The following is an 18,167-nucleotide window of genomic DNA, read 5'->3' as shown; positions in this document are numbered from 1 at the left end:
TGAGGTGCGGAGGAAATGGGAGAGAAGCTTGGCAAAAACTGATAAAGGAAAATGGAGAGGGTGAAGAAGGGAAGAGGCAATCAGACAGACAGACAGACAACAAAAGGAAGAGAGAAAGTAGGAAAGATTGATGGTGGGAGCACAAGACAGAAAGAGAGAGAGAGAGCCAGCCTCTGTGTGACTGCTCCAGATAGCATGTGACTGTCTCAGTCTGTGGCCCTGTGCCAGTGAAAGGTGCAGCAGACACAAGCCCCAAGATAGCACTGCAGTGAGCCTTATGAACACAGCCCTACCCACCACAGCACACAGCAGAACAAAGGAACCGTTCGGGAGGCTTTGCAATACAAACACACACAACAATGCTGTAATTCACCCCTTTCTTTCTTTAGCGTCTCGTGCCCATCAGCATAGCGAGTTATTTAAAAATCAAACCAATTCATTTAACCTGCATGTGCCCTCGCGCCCTACACAAACTGTTCACTAACTATGTTATAGAGAGGACAGGCTATGAGGATCTACCACTCTGCTGAAAAATAACTTCTTACTGTCTGACCCTCAGTGAGTAAATGACAGAGCGAGAGAGTCAGTGAGAGTGTGTGTGAGAGAGAGAAGAGAGGGAGAGAGTCAGTGAGAGTGTGTGTGTGAGAGGAGAGAGGGAGAGTCAGTAAGAGTGTGTGTGTGAGAGGAGAGAGTTAGTCAGTGAGAGTGTGTGTGTGAGAGGAGAGAGGGAGTCAGTGAGAGTGTGTGTGAGAGAGGAGAGAGGGAGTCAGTGTGTGTGTGTGAGAAGAGAGAGAGAGTGAGTCAGTGAGTGTGTGTGTGAGAGTGGCTAGAGAGGAGTGTGTGTGTGAGAGGAGAGAGTGAGAGTGTGTGTGTGAGAGGAGAGAGGGAGAGAGTCAGTGAGTGTGTGTGTGTGAGAGGAGAGAGGGAGAGAGTCAGTGAGTGTGTGTGTGTGAGAGGAGAGAGGGAGTCAGTGTGTGTGTGTGTGTGTGAGAGGAGAGAGGGAGAGAGTCAGTGAGTGTGTGTGTGTGAGAGGAGAGAGGGAGAGAGTCAGTGAGAGTGTGTGAGAGAAGAAAGAGGGAGTCAGTGAGAGTGTGTGAGAGGAGAGAGGGAGAGAGTCAGTGAGAGTGTGTGAGAGAGGAGAGAGAGAGGGAGTCAGTGAGAGTGTGTGTGAGAGAAGGGAGAGGGAGTCAGTGAGTGTGTGTGAGAGGAGAGAGGGAGAGAGTCAGTGAGAGTGTGTGTGAGAGGAGAGAGGGAGTCAGTGAGTGTGTGTGAGAGGAGAGAGGGAGAGAGTCAGTGAGTGTGTGTGTGTGTGAGAGAGGAGAGAGGGAGAGAGTCAGTGAGAGTGTGTGAGAGAGAGAGGGAGGGAGTCAGTGAGAGTGTGTGAGAGAGAGAAAGAGGGAGTCAGTGAGTGTGTGTGAGAGGAGAGAGGGAGAGAGTCAGTGTGTGAGTGTGTGAGAGGAGAGAGTGAGTGAGTCAGTGCAGACAGTGAGAGAGTGTGAGTGTGTGTGTCAGAGAGAGAGAGAGAGTCGTGAGAGTGTGTGTGTGAGAGGAGAGAGGGAGAGAGTGAGTGTGTGTGTGTGTGAGAGAGGAGAGAGGGAGAGAGTCAGTGAGTGTGTGTGTGAGAGAGAGAGAGAGGAGAGAGAGTGAGAGAGGGAGTGAGTGAGTGAGTGTGTGTGTGTGAGAGGAGAGAGGGAGAGAGTCAGTGAGTGTGTGTGTGAGAGAGGAGAGAGGGAGTGAGTCAGTGTGTGAGTGTGTGAGAGAGGAGAGAGGGAGTGAGTGTGTGAGAGTGTGTGAGAGAGGAGAGAGGGAGTGAGTCAGTGAGAGTGTGTGAGAGAGAGAGAGAGGGAGAGAGAGAGAGTGTGTGTGAGAGGAGAGAGGGAGTGAGTGTGAGTGTGTGTGTGAGAGAGGAGAGAGGGAGAGAGTGTTGGTGTGTGTGTGAGGAGAGAGGGAGAGAGTGAGAGTGTGTGTGTGTGAGAGAGCCTCAGTAGAGGGAGTGAGTTCATTGAGAGTGTGTGTGAGAGAGAGATCCCCAGTGGAGTGTGTGGTGTGAGGAGAGAGGGAGAGAGTGTGTGTGTTGTGAGAGGAGAGAGAGGAGAGATTCAGTGAGAGTGTGTTAGAGGAGTGAGAGAGGAGAAGTCAGTCAGTGTGACATTGTGTGTTCTGTGTGAGGTAGAGTAGAGATGTGTGTGTGAGAGGAGAGAGAGAGGGAGTCAGTGTGAGTGTGTTGTGTGAGAGGAGAGAGGGAGAGAGTCAGTGAGTGTGTGTGTGAGAGAGGAGAGAGGGAGGGAGTCAGTGAGTGTGTGTGTGTGAGAGGAGAGATGGAGTCACTCGGTGTGTGTGTGAGAGGAGAGAGGGAGTGAGAGTGTGTGTGAGAGGAGAGAGGGAGGGAGTCAGTGAGTGTGTGTGTGTGAGAGGAGAGAGGGAGTCAGTGAGAGTGTGTGTGTGAGAGGAGAGAGGGAGTCAGTGAGTGTGTGTGTGTGAGAGGAGAGAGGGAGTGTGTGAGTGTGTGTGTGTGTGAGAGTGAGAGAGTGAGAGTCAGTGAGTGTGTGTGTGAGTGAGAGGAGAGAGTAGAGTGACACTGTGTGTGTCAGACACAGACACTCTCCTAGAGAGAGAGAGAGAGTGCAGAGACGTGTGTGTGTGTGTGTGTGTGAGTGAGGAGGAGTGTGTGTGTGAGTGGAGAGAGAGAGTGTGTGTGTGTGTGAGAGAGAGAGAGAGAGGGAGTCAGTGAGAGTGTGTGTGAGAGGAGAGAGGCAGTCAGTGAGAGTGTGTGTGAGAGAGGAGAGAGGGAGTGAGTCAGTGAGAGTGTGTGTGTGTGTGTGTAAGAGAGAGAGAGAAAGACACACATCAACAGTGAGTATGCACTTCTGTTTCTATAAATAATGGCAATTCTGTATCATTCTGCCCTGGAAAATAATACAGAAAATCAAGCATGCAAACGTTTCTACGCTTTGTGCAACAACATGAATGGCACGGCACCCGAGAGGAGCTCAGCAGTGTGCAGTTCTGAGTGGAGCTATGCTGATGCGTGCTGCAATGCGACCTGCATGTCGCGTGATGTGCTCTGCATTGTGAACAGTTACACCTCTATAAAGGACAGCCTCTTGAGAATGCATGCATGCTGTGCACAGCCACCAGCAGTATTCTTCCACTCCAGCTATCCTGTTTTGGGTTGCTGCTTACACTGCACGCACTGCTTTAAATATATCGATTTACTCCGATCTGCAAGAGCAGACTCGCCTCTGAAGATGTCTCCTGCCCTTTCTTTCCACTCCACTGCTTTTACAGGACATCTTGTAAGTTGATCGGGTTACAAAACAAAATTGAAAACCAAAAAAGAACCAATAGTAGTGACTCCTACAGTCTTTCTTCTCCTGGGTTTGACCAGTAGATCACAACCCATAAAACCTATTCTTGTGTGTTGTCTGCTGCTTGTGGGGGGTAGATATTCTTTGCTGAACGATCGTCCGGTCTGAAGCGCTATGTGCGCCAGTCTGTGTGCTTGTGTGGCATGTGTGCCTATACCGTCAGGCGTAGCGGACTTCTCCCCACGCCCCCCCCCCCCCACCCCCGGTGCAGCGAGAGCCACGGGCACCACACAAGACCACAGCCAGACAGTGACTATGACCTGCAAACAGAACCTTCATGTCTTTCCTCTAGCGTACTATACCAGCCCTGCAGCACAGTGCAATGTGTGTGTTCAGAGAAAACATGAACCCAATTCAACAAGCACAACACGTGCTACGATTCAGGATCAGCAACCCCTCAGACCAGCACCTCGTACAGGCACTGAGTCAGTACACAGTTTGCACTTGTGAGGTGACTTACAAACTGCATGTTTTAAGTTAAGCAGACTATGCATACTTTAAAAAAAGCTGCCTGCACTAAAGCTAAATGCCTACACCAAAGCTAAATGCCTGCACCCTCCAGACAAGACTGTGCATGGTCTGGGACAATACCTAATTATCTTCAAGGGGTATCCAGTGCATGACCCTCTTGCTGTGCCCAGCGATGGGGTGAGGAGCCTGTAACTGTACTGTGCAGTTGTGAATGTGTCTTATTGTCCTTCAGAGATCGCAGTGTAGGTCTTCCAGTCTGCTTTGGTGAGTTTGGGATGCTCAGCGACAGGGCTGCTGGATGAAACTGGGTCACCTTGCTCAGCCCTGTGTCTGTCACCATGCTCCCCTGGCCATTGCAATGCTCTCTGCAGCCCAGCCGTCCTGCACCAGACAGCCCTCCCTATCCCTCTCATACTGCCTGCTGTCTGTCTGTTTGTCTTCTCACTCGTTCCAAACACCCACAGATCGTGGCTCCAGGAGGCTCGAGTCAGACCTTCTCAGTATTGCAGACAGGCCCGTTCACACGCTCTCCGCATAGAGCCACAGCAATAGGGTGTAGTAACCCCCCCGACTGTTTTAAACCTCATGCACACAAACTCAAACACCTAGATATATACACACACACACACACACACAAACATCAAGTGAAAGTCAGCCAATTCAATATGGTGTAGAAAAAGATCTGAGGGTAAACCCTTCACTGTGTTAATGCAGAAGAGCAAAGTACTGAGAGTCAGCAAATTCAGTACAGATAACTCAGAACCGGGGATCTGAGAGCCAGCAAAATCAGTACAGAGAACTCGGAACTGGGGATCCGAGAGCCAGCAAAATCAGTACTGTACAGAGAACTCGGAACTGGGGATCTGAGAACCAGCACATTCAATATAATATAGACTACTAAGTACAGGGGATCTGAAAGCCAGCACACTTAATACAGTCTAACACTGCAGTAATGCTTTGAAAATCCTACAGGATAAAACAGTAAACTGTACAAAGTAAATAGAGACACAGTAACCCTGGAATCTACCAGCAGTGCAGTTAGCCCAGATCCACAGGCTGCAACTTGCCTCTGCTCCCTTCCACTCTGCAAAGCTGGCAATCGTTCTTTCTTATGTTCTAGGTCAACACACAGGCCTGCTCTGCTACGCAGTTGCTGCTGACAGTACAGCCCTGAACAGGAAGTGAAAGTGCCATACCCAGCTCTGGCCTCTCACTGTAAAATATCTCTGCATAACACCCCCCCCCCCACTGACCACCACTTCCTGACTCGCTGTTAATACAGCATGCTGCAGACCAGCACACTGCAGACCAGCACACAGACCAGCACACTGCAGACCAGCACACAGCTCTTATTGCAGCACAGCACACTGACCAGCACACAGCCATTGCACACACTGCAGACCAGCACACAGCTCTTATTGCAGCACACTGCAGACCAGCACACAGCTCTTATTGCAGCACGCTGCAGACCAGCACACTGCAGACCAGCACACAGCTCTTATTGCAGCACACTGCAGACCAGCACACAGCTCTTATTGCAGCACACTGCAGACCAGCACACTGCAGACCAGCACACAGCTCTTATTGCAGCACACTGCAGACCAGCACACTGCATTGACCAGCACACTGCAGACCAGCACACTGCAGACCAGCACACAGCTCTTATTGCAGCACACTGCAGACCAGCACACAGCTCTTATTGCAGCACACTGCAGACCAGCACACTGCAGACCAGCACACAGCTCTTATTGCAGCACACTGCAGACCAGCACACAGCTCTTATTGCAGCACACTGCAGACCAGCACACAGCAGACCAGCACACAGCTGCATTGCAGCACACTGCAGACCAGCACACAGCTCTTATTGCAGCACACTGCAGACCAGCACACAGCTCTTATTGCAGCACACTGCAGACCAGCACACTGCAGACCAGCACACAGCTCTTATTGCAGCACACTGCAGACCAGCACACTGCAGACCAGCACACTGCTCTTATTGCAGCACGCTGCAGACCAGCACACTGCAGACCAGCACACAGCTCTTATTGCAGCACACAGGAGACCAGCACACAGCTCTTATTGCAGCACACTGCAGACCAGCACACTGCAGACCAGCACACAGCTCTTATTGCAGCACACTGCAGACCAGGGCACGTCTCTCTCTGCCCTCATTGCTGCTCGGCTTACTCTCTTACTCTCTCTCTCTCTCTCTCTCTCTCTCTCTCTCTCTCTCCCCCCCTCCCCATGCATTGAGCATTCATTTGCTTTCAGCAGCCAAAACGTCGACCCTCTTAACCTGCTTTCTTCAGCCTGAAATAAACCTTGTTCTGTAATCAGCATGCACAGGCCTTCTACGGTACATTGCATCATAAAAGAATATTAAATATGCATTCCTATTTTAGTTGGTTATTTAAAAAACAACGTGTGTGTTAGGCCCACTGCACAGTACATGTGCTTTGTGTGACTTGTATACAGTGAGACGTACGTTACCAAGGTTTTTAAACAAGGATACTGGATGTGTGTAGCGTGGAGGGAAGCAGAACTCAAAAGCACGGCTAATGTTGCAAAATTAGCAGGGAAGTGAGAATCTGCATTTACAGCTTGCGTATCGAGAAAACTAAAAATAGAAAGAAAAAAGAGAACTGATAAGAATCAGGCGATGGCGACGAAACCTCTTTTTTTTTCCAATCACGTGGATGAACCTCATCTCAATGGCCTGAACTGGTATCCGAACGCTTTAAGATCTGACGGCAATCACAGCCTTCCTCACAAAAGCAGCTAAAAGAAATATCCCTCCGCTGTAATATACAGAGAGCCTCTCCCTGCTGGATTGCAGTCTGCTGCACACAGCATGCCCATCACAGGGGACCCAACGCCATACTGACAGCATGCTAGCAGCCACTTCTAATACTGCCCCCAAGCCCTCTATACTGTGATTGGCTACACAGACATGTGATCAGCTCTGAAACACCAACACCACATAGAGCAGGTACAACCGTTTCAATCAGGCCAGCGGGTTCACTTCTTGCCAAGCAGTTCCGAATCCCTGAAACAACAAAGAGCCCACAGACTGTCGTGCGTGCCATTCCCTGGTTCCTCCAAACCCACAGCTGCAGATCACTCACAGACGTGCGAAGGCAGCCCGTGGTACCGGTTCACGATCAAGCAACGGCGGATGTCCAGACTGCTCTAGTCTATTGCAAATCAATCCAATAAACTACCACATTTCACAGCATGAAAGCAATTCTGCACAAGAACCCTTTTCTGCTTCTTCTTTACCGAAGTTTTAAAACCCCTTTTTCAACAGCCAACTGGGGAACTGAAACGGTTTCGCACCAGCTTCTCCTTCTCAAACTCCAGTAACTGCTCTATCGCCGGCGGTCCTGTACTGAGCATGGCAGCTCTAAACACTCGTAAAGCTGTGCACTAACCTCAGTGTACACTACAGCAGCCTTCAGCCTGAGGGCTCTGTGGTTACTGAAAGCCTGCACTGCAGGTAAACTGTTGCCACGGCTCAGGATCTCGGGTGCCTACACCAAAGCAGCGAGCAGACGCAGCAAAGCCAATCCCTTCAGGAAGCACGCCTCCCGGACCGGCAACAGCTTTTTGTTGCAACTTGTCACAAAGATCAAATTACTTTTTAATCACTCACCAACTCGGCATGCTGAACAGGCATGCTGTGCAATGACTATTACCGTTTATCTAAATTCAGAAACGGGGATGCAAACAGCACCAAGATTCATGCATTTGGCAAGGCTGTGTGACAGTAATAAATGGTGCATGCTCTGCTTTACTGTGTAGGGAGCCAAAACGAATACGACTACCCTCACCTCACATTTCACATTATTTTTTTTACATGCAGGAAAGTAGGGAGTGCTGTACTTGTTGTGCAAACACCAGGACTGATAATGGGCATATTATATATAGTTCAGTTCAGATCACCTGTTGTTCAGAATGGCATTACTAGCTCTAAAAACAAAAGGTGTTCTTAAAATAAACAAATAAAAACCCTAAGGGGTTAAATCGTCAGCAAGCTTCGAAAAGCACAAGCGAGCGTTGCTTGCGTCCTCCAGGGGCAATGTCAAAATTTCAATGCCTGGACAAAAAAACATAAAAATGTTTTATACATCACAAACATCACCTTTGCTCTCAAGGGACAAAGACTTTTCTTGACACAATGCTGTTTTTCAGCCTTACACCTAGAAAACATAATGTCATTGCATGCTCTCCCCTTCCTCCTTTTAATAAAATAAAGAGCTGGCACTTTTTTTGAAATGACCTAGATATTTGCACACGGTCCCCCGAAGCACATTAAAATAGCACATTAAGCACAGCCTTGTTACTGTACATGCCAGGTTTGGAAAACAAACAGAAGTTAAGAAAAATGCAAACTGAAAGACAAAGGTCTCTTTGCAGCTGCTTTCCCTATCTCTACCTCTCTCTCTCTGTAGATAGCCGAATGCAAATGTAACCCTTTTTATTTCTCTCTCTCATACTGATGTTACCCTTTCACTATCACAGCCAGACTCCTTCCACGCTAACGCAGCACGCCCCTTCGTTAGTTTAAAAATCAACACATGAAATTGTTTTTTTATACCTAAAACTGCCGCACAGGTTCAGACATCTGCCTTCTTTATCTCTGAAAAAAGTTTATGACTTTATTGTGATTTCTGTGCTCGAGATCGGAGCGCCAAAAACGGACTGGCACTGAATCCAGAGGTCTTTTTGCCGCCTAATTATAATGGCAAACCAGGCAGACTGTGCTGCTGGAAACAGGTTTAAAACACGGCATTCCTGCAAACAAGCGGACCTGCTTAGCTGTAACGAATTGACTTTTCCCAGCTAGTTTTTTTGTATTTTGTATTTTTTGTAATCTTTCAGTTTCACGACACTGCTTTCTGCAGCCAAAACGTTCTCCCTTACTGCATATCCTGTTTGACAAAAACCAAAAAACAATTAAATAAAAAGTCTTATTTTGAAGTCCCACACTGAAGTTTACAGACCTTGGACGGCTGGTTTACTCTCTGCAGACCTGGCTACACATGCTGATCTCTGCAGAGACACGACCCTGATGCAATTCAACAAACACACAAAGAAAAAAAACATCACGGAGCATCCTGTTTGGCAAACGCATGGCAGAAAACGTGCTGCAGGCAAGATGAAGGACAGTAGCGAGCGTGAAAAAAAAAGAAAGAGAAAAAGATATGGAGAGAGCAGGGGGGATGAAGAAAGACAGCATTACAGGGTAAAGAAGAAAGCAGACCAGAGTGAGAACATGAGAGAGAGAGAGGGGGGGGGGGGGAAGAGGCATTACTGTAATCCCTTTACCTCATGCAACTGCTCCTGCCTGCTTCCCCGTTCAGAAGAGCCTGCAGATTGTGTGACGCTGCAGCAATGTGTGAGCCCAGACTAGCACAAGCAGCAGCTGCGTTTCTCTCATTCCCTAGCCCTGCTCCCCTCTTCTCATCACTCTGCGCGCTTAAAAAAAAATAAATAAAAAAAAATAAAGGCTGGCTAAAGGAAATCAGCTTAACCGCTTCCCTTGCAGTTATTAAGAACTTTTTTTGTTTGTTTTAAAGCTAGGCCAACCCACCAGTCCAGGGCTTGTGGAGGGTAATGCTGGTGACTGGTAGTTCAGCCAGTCAGTCACTCAGATGTGCCGCCAAAATACCCAGCTCAGTCTAGGGGGAAGGCCCGCGTCTCTGCGGGAGGAGCCAATCAAGCAGGAGCAGAGGGCTGAGGGAGTGGAGCACTCAGTGACTGCTGCACTGAGCCTGCTCTCTCACTTACACATGCAAACAGACCTCTCTCTTTCACACTCGCTTCCTCCCACCCACTCACACGCAGCCCCCCCTCCTCTATCGAAAACAGACATTGCTCGTCTGTCCTTCGGAAGCACACACAAGCAAACCTCCTGTCCGACACGGGGCCTGCAAATCGCATCTGGCGAGTTGCTTGTTTGCTTCTTTGCTCGTTTGCTTCATTGCTCATTTGCTTCGTTGCCACTTGAAACAGTGCTTTATTACATCCTGCATTGCTTCTGCCATGTACAGCTGGCCCTGTCTCTTCATGGGATAGGCTTGTTTCATTTGCTCACAAGAACGTGCATATTAAGCCACACGAGACAGGATCAGCTATAGCCTACTGTATATATGTATGCAGTCAGAACAAATCAACAGGCAGCGGGACTGGCTTAAGGGTGTTTACTGTAATCTAGGACTTGCAGCTTCAATGGAAGCAGATGTTTGAGGTGAGATCCTCTTGCGTGGGTTCAGGGATATCACATCTCAATCAGCCCATTAGATAAGAACATCCTCACCACCCTGGCACATTAGCAGCAGAGTGCTTAAAGGAAGGGGTGGGCTTTAACTAAAGCCTGTCCAGTTAGCACAGCCTCATAATGCCTTATTTATTTAACCAAGATGAAAGGCCTTTTGAGATCAATGTTGCATTTACAAAAGGGAGGAGGCTTCCTAGCAAAACCGCAGCATTAAGATCAAGAATTTGTTGTAAAAGGTCAAATCCCTGGCTGTATTGTGCAGAGTCACAACTCTGTGGTATCATGGGATCAGTCACTCTTGTAAAAGTGAAGCTAGTCAACGCTCCCCTTGAACCACACTGAGCTACCAGGTGGGAGTGAAGGGTTAAAGTGTGTGTGAGTGAGTCTCTCTCTCTCTCTCTCTCTCTCTCAGGGAAAAGTGAAAGTGCAGATCAGAGAGGTCACAGTCTCAGCAGGCAGCCACGTGCTCAGCTTCCCATGGTCACTAGTGGTATCGGAGCTGCGCAAGAAGGCTGCACTCTGCTGATTTTATAAAGAGCAGTTCTTTTTCTTTTTGAGAACACAGCACCCAGGCATCCACAGGGCAGGTAAGATGGCACCCCTGACACACAGGAACACCCTCGCATAACCTGATGCACTAAACGCTGTTACAAAATATTACTGTTCAAGAGCTGGAGTATTATGGGAGATCAGTTCCATTATCCGTAATCCCAGTCAAGACACTGAAAATGTCCAAAACAGTAAAGATCAATTCACATGTACTGTATATATCGGAAACATCATTCACTGCGTGCGTCATTTTAGGGTTAAAAAACGCATGACGCAGCTCCTTCTCAGTACTGCGGGTGTGACTGGAGCGTGAATGTTACAGATCCGTGTCGGTCACAGATTCTAAATGCACAGCGTCTTCGAATGCACGTGAGCGACAACAAAACAGAGCAAAGGGTGGGCTGGACGATCAGCAACACGATCCCCGCGGCCGACACCTGATCCATCCTAAACACGACACGGCCTGTTAGCTCCCTCTAATTACAGGATTACACCATCCTGGCGCTTCAATTACAGCTGAGCTTTCAGGTGCCAACAAGGACACAGCCTGGAGTCTGTGCAAGCTGCAGACTGGCAGGCAGGAGAAGGCTACAGGCTTGAGGAGGCTCTGAAGCGCCGAGGGGCTGGCAGGGAGGCAGGCAGGCAGCAGGTCTCACTGGTGACAGCAGGGTCTGGTCAATTTCAATTCCTTTTTAAAATCCATTCCAAATTCCAATTCCCTTCAAGTCACTTCCAACACATCATTGATCAAAAATTACAATTAGCAGCATTCTGTTATAACGAGCTTCTCACAGTGGCAACAAATGACTTCAATTGAAGTCCCTGTTAGTCAATTAAACTGGCTTCAGATGAAAGCAGCTGAACAATCGCAACATTTACTCTGACTCTAAAAATATCAATTCCAGTTCCTTTGAACGAAATTGATATTGAAAATTGATTTTAAAAAGGAATTGAAAAACAGGAATTGCCCCCAGCCCTGGCTCCAGCTCAGGGGCTGCTGGAAGCGCAGCAGAACCGACCCGGGACTGGAAGAGGCACGGCGGTCATTTCGGGAGTGGGACTATTCAATAAAATAGTGCACGGTCACTAATAAATAAGGCAGGTCATTTGGGGTCAAGCGGCTAGGATGCCAGGTCCCTCCCATCTGCTAGAGAGTGATTCTCAGTGTAACCACGGGAGTGGGTCTTCCTCTTCTCCAGAGACTCAGCCACCTGGTTACCACAGGTAATAAAACAAAGCCTGAGCCCCACCCCTCACCTCCATGGCCTGGCTGCAGACTGTGAGCAGAGATCTGCTGTATGCTGTAAATAAAGCCTGCACACGCATAGCCAGACTGGGTCCGCATGCATGCTGCTGCAGCAAAGTCACACAGACTGTTTTAAAGGACATTAAGTATCTGAACATGACAGCAGGTTGCCTGTCTGCTCCACCAGCGTGTTGTATAGCAGCGTACTGCTGTATGGGTAATGCGTTCATTCTAAAGTATTTTACATTGTAATAATACATACAATTTATACGCGTAACAATTCATAAATTCAATACATTTCATAACCACTGAAAAATGTAATAAATAATCTACTGTACTACACACCGTTCAAACGAGAAACTGATGTTTTGTTGTCGGACATGTTACAACGTGGTAAAAATAAACACATAAATAAAATAAACAAACAAACCAATAAATAAATAAATAGACTGTCGTTGTAAAACAACTTGATCAAAATCACCCTTCATAGCACAACTATAATCAAACCAACAAACGGAATGCGCGCATCTCAAAACTTACTGCGTATCACCCATTCGTGTCAATATACAAATGACAGCGCGTAAGTTAGACCAATATTGACTTAGTAACTTACTTCCGAGTATTAAACATGTTACATGTGTACTGACTGCACACTCGCAGCGCAGAACATGCGTCTGTCTGCGCACATGGTAAGTACACTACCCTCTTTATTCTAACTTGAGCGAATACCGTGCAAAATACAAATGCATTAAGGTACACAATGAAATGGAAGTAAGTATGTAATAATAATAATAATAATAATAATAATAATAATAACTTACCTTTTATTCTTGCTTCAATGCGAAATTTACTATACTGTCTGTAGTAAGTAGGGCAGAGAGCGAAAGTTAATGCAACAAATAGAATTAGACAATGGATTTATTAAAAATGAAACACACAAACTGCCAGCTCGTTAAGATAGAAAGACTAACAATGTGCAAGAAGGCAGGCGGAGGTTAAGTGCAGGCTGCCGCGGCTCCCGAGTCGCTAGTACGACACGATAAAGACGTGCCACCATTTTAGGGGAATCCCTCTCTCTGTGCCGCGGGTGGGCGTGGAGCTCGGCTGCCATGCTGCGCAGCTAGGGGTGCGTCACCGGGGCAGCAGCAGCAAGCCAGGCGCATCCGACAAACTGTCACCCTGTATTAATAACGCATTTCACTCAGCCTGCGGTGCGTAACGGGTTCAGCCTGAAATACGTATGATAGTTGGCTCTGTACTGGTTTGCTCTGATTGCTTTGTGTGGCGTTTACAGTCGCTGTTTGTTTTCGGTTGTGTTCTTGCTACTGAAAGTTCCCCTCGGCTGCGGGGCAGTTTGGTACGTTCCAGCCAAGAAGAGCCGCTATGCCTCGGCCAGTCTGGCTGCTGTCATGGTAACACAGTTCAAGACGTAGAAAATGGAGGTTTCACAACTCTTGCTTTTTTTTTTTTTTACAGCTAACTTACTGGACCGGTACTGTACACAGTGGGCCAGAATTTAGTTATGGTTTACACAGCACAGCGGTCAGCAGTCACCGGACCTCGTTTTTCACATGTGTGACAGACACGGCAGAGATGCCCAGGCGAGGTCAGCATGAGAGAGAGAGAGAGAGAGAGCGAGAGAGAGAGAGCTTTTAAAAAATAACAAAAAAAACAACAGGAGTTAGATTTGTTATTTTGAAATAAAATGAATACGCTTTTTTGCATAAGGAGCCAGACTGCTAAATGAATAACGAAAGGAGTGTGTCACTGCAAAATGCCTGTCTAGACAAATTCACTTTGAATACCCTAGTGTTGGCCGAAACAGAAATAATATTCAAAGTGGGGCTAAAAGAGCAAGAAGAATGCATAAGGTTAAGATGATTGTGATATTAGATGCACAAACTCCTTCGTTTTTCTGCACATCGGTCTATGTCTCCAAGTAACAGCATATCACACTTCAGGGATCAGGTGTTTACTGACTGGCGTGGCAACAGTGTTTTGATCTGAAGATCTGTTAAATGGAAGCCATACAGTCATCCAGTTCTCTCTTTCAGCCCTCTCTTCACAGGATGGGCTGTTCAGACTAGGAGGAGACCCGGAGAAGATGCATCATCACTCTGAACTCTGCAACATGCTGTCCTGCCTTCTGCAAACTCATCATCACTCTGAACTCTGCAACATGCTGTCCTGCCTTGGGCAAACTCATCATCACTCTGAACTCTGCAACATGCTGTCCTGCCTTGGGCAAACTCATCATCACTCTGAACTCTGCAACATGCTGTCCTGCCTTCTGCAAACTCATCATCACTCTGAACTCTGCAACATGCTGTCCTGCCTTGGGCAAACTCATCATCACTCTGAACTCTGCAACATGCTGTCCTGCCTTGGGCAAACTCATCATCACTCTGAACTCTGCAACATGCTGTCCTGCCTTGGGCAAACTCATCATCACTCTGAACTCTGCAACATGCTGTCCTGCCTTGGGCAAACTCATCATCACTCTGAACTCTGCAACATGCTGTCCTGCCTTGGGCAAACTCATCATCACTCTGAACTCTGCAACATGCTGTCCTGCCTTGGGCAAACTCATCATCACTCTGAACTCTGCAACATGCTGTCCTGCCTTGGGCAAACTCATCATCACTCTGAACTCTGCAACATGCTGTCCTGCCTTGGCAAACTCATCATCACTCTGAACTCTGCAAACTCATCATCACTCTGAACTCTGCAACATGCTGTCCTGCCTTGGGCAAACTCTTCATCATCAACAAATGACTTGGGAAAGTGTCAGACTAGTAGGTAAATTCATGTTCCGACGGACTGCGACAGATGCAGCGGTTTCCTTCTCGTGTGTTCTAGCTCACCGGAGACGGTACAGCGCTGTGCAGATTCAGATTGAAACATGTTCATTTCTTAGATTTGGCAGTAATCTACCAGCTCTTTACTTCAGTCTTTCTCTATAGAGGGTGTGCAAGAGAAGCCTAGCCCTGCTCTGTGCACTTTTCCAGGCTCAGAGTGAAAGGGATCAGTGGTTCCTCTGCACTGCGTTGTGTCCGTACATGTTTGATAAAATAATTTAACTCAGGGCTTTCAAAATCTCTTTTTCCCCTGAGGCCATTCCACTCCCAGCTTAGTTCCCACTGGGAATAACAAATACGAATCTCCCAGATCTGTGCGACACCTTAACTAATCCTAAAGCTCGTCTCCTTGCTTGTCTTTCGTGGTTACTCGTTCCTGAATATTTTAATATATTCCCAGGCTTGATTCATCTTGTCAGCCCGCAGACTTCAACATCTTTAACCCAAATTGGAGAGGCGGCATTATCTGCCTTACACTTTGTCTTAGAAGTGCTATAACTCCTGCCCACCCCTCAGCCCTCCTGCTGTTGTCAGTGCCTTCAGGTTTTGATGGAAATGTGACCTTTAGCTGCAGCCGGCACTGGTGTTAACTAACAGCTTCCTACCTAAATGAAAAGAGCTGTGGGCTGGCATATTAATGTGGCTTGCTGCTCGGGGATCATTAATCACCGTCACGAAGAGACTCGACAGAACGAAGGGGTCTGACTGCAAAGCAAGAGCCGACAGCGCAGTACTGCAAGCCTGCCAGGGGCTCTCAAATAATACAGAGAGCCAAAAATGAAACAACACACTGACAAGCACATTTTAATAACAAATATTTCTGTAGCTCGCTGACAGCCGAGTTACTGGCTGGTGTGACTCAATCTCAGACGCTCAGCTTTCTCCCAGCAGCACCGCACACAGAGGAACTAAGACACAAACAAAAGAACCCCCCCAATCTGAACGGGAGATGTGCCCCCAAACATTACCCCACTACTGTCAACTCAACTTCCCTTTATAGCAGGGGCTCCAGTCCTAATACTCCTGTTACTCCACTCCAGGTTTAACAGGTAAATGAGAGGATTAAGAGCTTCCGGGTCTGGGTGGAGGATTCATTGATTCAATTAAACACATTAGAACAGGGTTGGAACAAAGACCAGGAATGGCAGAGCCAATTGGCCACTCCTGATTTATATAAACACTATTTATATTTTTGGACAACCTATTAAAACCTCTTGTAGTTGAATTAAAACTCAAATGGTTGTATTGTGCTACTTTGGGAATTGTTGCGTTTTCTCTCTCCCTCAAGCCCTCAACCACACGCACTCACACACACAGACACATGCAAAGTGGCGAGTCAGTTTTATGCCAATCTGTGTCTCCAGTTTTATTTCTGCAAGAAGGAGTGGCTGGTGAGGGCAGCAGCATAGCTGTCCTTCAGAGTGCCTGTTTGTTTGATCTTTATTGGCTCTGTTAACATCGTGTATGCAGCATGTTCACAGCAACAACCCAGTATAACTCATTCATACTTGAGGTTGGGTGGCTGCCCTGTGTTTAAGGAGCTGTCTTCACTGGGCTGGTAGAGTTGCTCTCTGGTCCTGTTGGCTCTGACCAGAATTCCACACCAGTGCTTCACTCCCCACTTCCCCGCGCCACTGCAGAGTCCTGCACAGAATGGATGCTGTGTTCATTTTTCTTAACTGACCAAAAAAAAAGACAGATAAAGGAAAATCAATTAGTTACAAAAAAAGATATAATATATTTCTGTGGGCTCACTACAGTGGGTTTAGATTTATACATGTATGGATGTTAAATTGTTATATATTTGAGAATATGTTTGTATTATAAGTTGCATGTATAAATGTTATATATATATATATATATATATATATATATATATATATATATATATATATATATATATATATATATTATATATATATATATATATAGATAGAGAGAGAGAGAGAGAGAGAGAGAGAGAGATTCCCATCCTTCCATCCTTTCAGCCCTAGCTAGCCCCATCTACTCTGTCTGTATTTACATTTGTCAAGTATGTGGGGCCTGGAAAGTTGAAAGGTCGCAGTGTCACATGATGCGAGTGGAATGAGGCACGCTGTGTGGATTCTCAAGCAGGCTCAAAGACAGATGGTAAAAAGATGGCAATGAAAATAACTAAAGATTGCAAAATGATGGCAAGCTACTTAATCTCACGTAACATTTAATCAGAACTATCTTAGTTACCGGATTTTTAGTAGCGCTGTACATCGACCAACTAAATTCACTCCATCATAAAATAAAGAGGAACAATAAACAGCCTGCCCGAGTCCATGTTCTAAATGACAACCCTGCCTTTGCTGTTCAGCAGCTCATCAGAGGTAAAATCTATGAACACATGCCAGACAAATGCAAATAAGATGTTCAATAATTAGCATGACCGGCTTCAACTTCAGTCCAAAGTGCAAACATGGGAAAATACTACAGCCCCCTTATTAAATAGTTATTTAGTGCTGTGAGATGTCTAGCTGAACGGCGGTATAGGATAGTGTTTTTTTTTTTTTTTTGAATGAAGATAAATTGCTGTTAAATATAGATTGAAATCTAAGGTGTTCTGTCTTTGTAGAGCTGTCAGGGTGGGCTGTGCACAGATGGTGTGAAGTGCAAAGCGCTGTGCGTATGTGCATGTGTGTGCTGTCCAGACCGGCAGGAGAGGGTCCTGTGCTAGGGCTCACCCCCCCCCATGCCTGCAATTTAAACACACCGTCCTCACTCCCTGCCCCCTCACCCTTAGCCCAACCCTCTCTCGTTCACTCTCGCTCCTTCTCTGCTGTCTGCGCTCATGTTATGTAGCTGGCTTTATCGATCACCTACGTACAGTAGTGCGTAACTGAGGACAGGTTTTATTACAGCAATGTGAAAGAGAGAGGGCTTTGTTATTGCACTGATCTTATCGCAGAGCTGGAGTAAAATGAGGCCACGCTGCAGACTCAGCTGTGACAGGTTGTGTCTGCTGATACACCTCAGCAAAGCTCATTCCTGCAGTTAGCATTCTCCATACCTGCTAAAACCTGCAAGATTTTCTAGGAATCCGAGCAAGCAGGCTGGGAGGAGGCTTAGAGGCAGACCTGAGGCCTCCAGCAGTGAAATGCACAAGATGGGTCATTACCCTGCTAAACTTAGAGCCCAGAGGGTCATGTTAAGACCTTGGCTGGCTGCAGCTGGTGTTGCCGTCCCTCGCCTTCGCTGAGATTTAAAATTCATGCAATGAATAGAAAAACAAAAACAGAAGTGTCTTGCAAGCTGTTGCAGACTCTGGAGGGATCCTTAGAGCAGAACTGCGGGCACTCTACCAGACTCGAGGGAGACACCAAGCAATCTTAGCCCCACTCACACACTGTAATTTCCCTGCTGGTAAA

General features: G+C 47.1%; 1 protein-coding gene across 6 annotated transcripts in view; it reads right to left on the bottom strand.

Moving 5' to 3' along the window:
• mbnl3 (muscleblind-like splicing regulator 3) overlaps window positions 1–13,000 on the bottom strand; it is a 38,890-nt gene extending 25,890 nt beyond the window's left edge. Inside the window, exons 1-2 of one of the 6 annotated variants that reach the window (XM_041256043.1) lie at window positions 12,736–12,999; window positions 9,168–9,317 (exon numbers count right to left, since the gene is read on the bottom strand). The gene's annotated coding sequence lies outside the window, so the exon portion shown is untranslated. Of the gene's footprint in view, window positions 1–9,167; window positions 9,318–12,735 lie in introns of all 6 variants that reach the window. The other 5 variants (XM_041256045.1, XM_041256048.1, XM_041256049.1 and 2 more) reach the window with 5 other exon arrangements.
• Window positions 13,001–18,167: the final 5,167 nt, after the last annotated feature.

This window comes from Polyodon spathula, chromosome 7, assembly GCF_017654505.1.
Source record: "Polyodon spathula isolate WHYD16114869_AA chromosome 7, ASM1765450v1, whole genome shotgun sequence".
In the NCBI taxonomy this organism is placed as follows: Eukaryota; Metazoa; Chordata; class Actinopteri; order Acipenseriformes; family Polyodontidae; genus Polyodon; species Polyodon spathula.
The sequence above is the reverse complement of the archived record's forward strand: the minus strand, read 5'-3'. Positions and strand labels throughout refer to the sequence as shown.